We start from the raw sequence: 4,852 nt of genomic DNA, 5'->3' as shown, positions 1-4,852 counted from the left end.
GCAAGATAACTGTATAAACATGCATATATATATTGTATTTACCATATACTTTAACGTATTTAACATGTATGGGACTACCTGCCATCTGGGGAAGGGAGTGGAGGGAAGGAGGGGAAAAGCTGGAACAGAAGTTTTTGCAAGGGTCAATGTTGAAAAATTACTTAAGCATATGTTCTGTCAATAAAAAGCTATGATTAAAAAAAAAAAAAAAAAAAAAAAAGATGGAAGCACTACAACACAGCCAAGAGTCCATATGGATTCCTGGTAACAAAAGATGACAACAAGTGTGAAATGACCCAACATTTATTGAGGGTAGAAGGTAGTAAAGACTTTTAAGTCATATAAGTGACTAGTCACATAAATGCTTCTTGACCTTTTACTATAGGAGGAAGCCATTGACACAAAATTTGAAATAGCATGATTATGGTTTAGCATAATTTAAATTCAGAATCCAACACTGATCTGCCGGGGCCTGCAAACTTATTCCCCAGACTGCTAAACCACCGAGGTTAATGTACCCAGGTAATACCAGCATTTTCCAGTTACAAGTCTTAGTAGCACAAGCCTTTTGCCTACCTGGTTTCCTCTGGGAGGCACCTGTCCTATCTTTTTATCCTAGACTTAATAGGCTTTCTTGAGCCCCCAACCTCCCAGAACCCAATCTCACTGTTCTGTATCCCCCTAGCCACCACCACCATCCTCATCCAGATTATACTTCATATAATCAATATCCCTTCAAGCATTTGTTCCATGCTAATGAATGATTTCCTCCCATATCTGGATTTGTGATACTTATACAATCTTCCAATACATTCCTAGGGCATGGTGAACAGTTGGTTCTAATCTGCTGAGAATAGATGAGTGGAAATAGTTGTAAATTGCAACATGAGGAAGTTAGATTAAGGATAATGAAATATTTTGGAGGAATAGAGTCAATAAGAATGCAATTCTGAGATCAAATCATAAATTCTTTGGAAATCCTTCATATATATTATGTATTATCAAATTTACATAAATATGAGATTTATACTTTTCTTAATTAAATGAAAGCCATTTCATGTTTATTCAGAGGATCAACTAATAACAAGACCTCTGCCCTGGCTATTGCTATCTCCAAATTACCTATTTTTATTGTTGCAATTTTTCTTCTTCTGGTCTCAGGGTTAGAAAAATTTGGAGCTGTCTTTGTCTCTTTCTTTTTTCATTCACCTATATATTCATTCCCTATGTTTTTCATTCCCTATATGTTACCCTAACTCTGTCTCTTTGAAACTTTTTAGGAAAGAATTAAACTTAGGGTGTTTCCATTTCGTCTCATTTAATTCTAACCCCTCTAGGATTTTTAACTATCAAATTTATCATTCAACCAAAATTGTTCCTTCCAAAATTACATATGATCTTTTAATCACCTATGTTTTTCCTCAATCATCTTCTATTTTTGATACCATTGAACACCCACTTTTAGATATTTTTCTCCTCTCTAGGTGTCTATGGGTCTCTTCTCCTATTTGTCTAACTATTCCTTCTCAGCCACCTTTGCTGAATTTTCAATCAGGTCATACCCAATAACCATAGGTATCTTTGTGGTTCTGTCTTGGGTCCTTTTTTCTTTTCCCTAGCTATATTCTCCCTTGGTAATCTCATCAATTCCCATGGCTTTAACTATCTTTAAGCAAACATAGCTGTCTTGCCCTAGTCTGTCTCCTCCCACTTCAGTTTCTCATTAGGGCTATCTCAAGAGTTCCTGATCTATATCTGGCCATTGAACTCAGGTGGCTCTTCAGGAAAAAGTGGGGCTGGTGACTTTGCACAGCCTTTTCTCACTTAAATCCAAATCACTTGCATAACATGGCAGTTGATGTCATGGTCGTTTTTGAGGACAAAAAACAAAGAACAACAACAGTCTCTCACCACCAAAAGCTTCTTGGAAATCTCAAAGTATATATACCCAAGACAAAACAATTTTGGACAAGTGGAGTTTCACATGTCTTTCCTTTCTCTCTTCCTACCTTCCTATTATTAGGGGTATGACCATCTTTGAAGTTCCTCTAATTAGAACTTTGATGTCATCCTCAATCCTCATTCACACTCACCCTACATCTTATCTGTTGTCAAATCTTATGGGGTTTTTATGACCACAATGTCTCTTTTATATGTACCCTTCTATCTGCTCCTACATCTGCTATTCTAAAACAGACTCTCATCATTTCTCACCTGCACTATTATGCACTATTATAATTATCTTCTAATTAACCTCTCTCCTTTATGTCCCTTCCCAACTTGTTCATCCTTCACTCAGCTGACAAAATGATTTTCCTAGAGTATGTGCCTGATTATATTATCCTCCCCTGGAAAAAAAAAAACCAAAACAATGACTCTTTATTGCCTCTAGAATCAAATATAAAATTGTTTGTTTGGCATTTGAAGCCCTTCACAATTTGGGTTCTTCTGACTTTTCTATTCTTTTTCCTCCCCAATGTGTCTCTACAATCCAGCCACACTGGTTTATTTCTTTTTCCTCATACAAAACACTTTATATGCAGACTCTGACTGTTCACTGTGGTTGGAATGTTCTCCTCCTTCACCTTCAACATCTAGCTTCTCTATCTTCCTTCAAATCTCACTTAATCCCAGAGGCTTTTCCAGGTGTCCTTACCCCCTCCAAACCTGTTGCTATTTTTTCCCTTTAAGATTACTTTCCATTTATACTTCATATATCTAGTAGATACATAGTTATTTATATACTGTTTCTTCTTCTAGAATGTAAAGGGAAAAGAAGGGGAAGGAAAGAATTAACAGGCCATCATGTTTTTTTAAATACAGAGAAGACAACAACATGATGATTCAAGTCAATTCCAGTAGATGGGATTGAAAATGCTATCTTCATCCAGAGAGAGAACTATGGATACTGAATATGGATTGAAGCATAGTATTTTCACTTTTTGTTTGTTTGTTTCTTATGGAATTATGTTTAAAATAATTGTACATATTTAACGTATATCAGATTACTTGCTGTCTTGGGAAGCAGAGAGTAAAGGAGGGAGAGAGAAAAATTTTGTACACAAAGTCTTAGAAAAATGTATGTTGAAAACTATTTACATTTGGAAAAATAAAATACTATTAAAAATTTTAAATGCAGAAAAGCAGACAAAGGAAGTCCAAAAAGAAGCTTAAACAAAAAGGACAGCTTTGACAGTCACAGGTTAAATTTATATGCATATAAAGAAAAATAAGCTGTACATCCTAGAGATTTGCATTTTGTATACAATCTTTTCTGTTTTACTAGATATATGGAAATAACAATTTTGTTTTTTGCTGAACTCATAATAATTTTTAAAAAATAATTGCCATATTTATCATACTGTTGTTGTGAAGATTGCATAAGGTGGTATATAGAAAGCAATTTGCAAATGATAAGTTGCTTTGAATAAGTCAGAAAATTGAAACTCATGGATGTTAAATGAGTCACCCATAACTATACAACTATTGTCATAACCAGGTCTCAAATCTGGATCTTGTGTCTATTCCAAGAGCAAACTATTCAATCTTTCTTTTCACTGTTCTCTAACCAGAGTCTGTGCTTCAGGCAGATTAACCTCCTTATCATCTCAACCATAACTTTGTCATTTTCCTATATCTTACTGAATCATTTACATTACCATACCTTGTCTCATTTTTTTTTTATTTGAATCCACTTCTTTCCCCACCTCTGACTTAGAACCCTTAGTTTCACCTCAAATAATACATGTTACATAAAAGCTTTCCTGGCACTACACTCACCTCCAGAAGCTACTGTTTTCCTCCCAAAATTAGCTTCTATTTTGTATCTACTTTGCATAAATCTATATATTTATATTCTATTTCCTCCAATTGTCTCACTGTTTTCTTTTTATCTCCAGGATCTAGGACAGTACCTAGCACCTAAGAAATGCTTATTGAATGATTTGATTAGAATTCTCTTACTCCTTCCCACTATTTCAAGTCCTAACTCAGCTTGCCAAGTCAACTCTTCTATCATGTTCTAATCACTATATATTTTAAAGATCCTTATTGTATATGCCTTAAGGCACTTTGACACTGATACTTCCTTTCAGTACAATTTTTTATTTGGTCCTCAAGCTGGGGTTTTTATCAGTGTTGAAGACTCATGGTTGGGAGATTTTCACCACTAGTGCCGATCAGCAACTTGTCTAATATTTATAATCTTCTCTAAAACTATAAATTGTTATCTGGGAGAACGAAAGCTTAAGTTACTTGCCCATGGACAAAGAAAATTTGAACCAAGGTCTTCTGGAGCCAAGCTATCACCTCTCATCAAATACTTTAGCACTTTACAAATCTATCTAATGATAGATTTCTCTCCCAGTAAGACTGTAAAATCTCTGAGGATAGTGATCATGTCTCATAGCTGCTTTATCCTATACATCATTTAACACAATGGCAGGCACATAGTTGATGTTTAATAAATATATATTATCCAACCAGTTATTAGTTTTGTTGTTGTTGGGCAGCCATAGGCTTATTTTTTATTTTTGAATTTTATTTTCCCTTTTACTTGGGAAATGGGGGCAAAAGATTAATATGATTGAAAGAGTATTGGATTTGGGGTCAGATGACCTGGATTGTAATTTGCCACTAGGCTAGCTATGTGACTTTGGGTAAATCACCTAACCTCTTTCAGCTTCAGTTTCTTAAAGGATAATTGCGTATGCACTACTTTTTATTAAGTTATCATTTATATTTTTATTATGTATATGTTAATCATTATTAAATTAAATTATTAAATAAGATAATGTCTTCCAAAGCACCAGATGACCTTAAAGTTTATATAAATGTGAATCATTATTGTTAG

Source organism: Sarcophilus harrisii, chromosome 3, assembly GCF_902635505.1.
Source record: "Sarcophilus harrisii chromosome 3, mSarHar1.11, whole genome shotgun sequence".
Taxonomy (NCBI): Eukaryota; Metazoa; Chordata; class Mammalia; order Dasyuromorphia; family Dasyuridae; genus Sarcophilus; species Sarcophilus harrisii.
The sequence above is the reverse complement of the archived record's forward strand: the minus strand, read 5'-3'. Positions refer to the sequence as shown.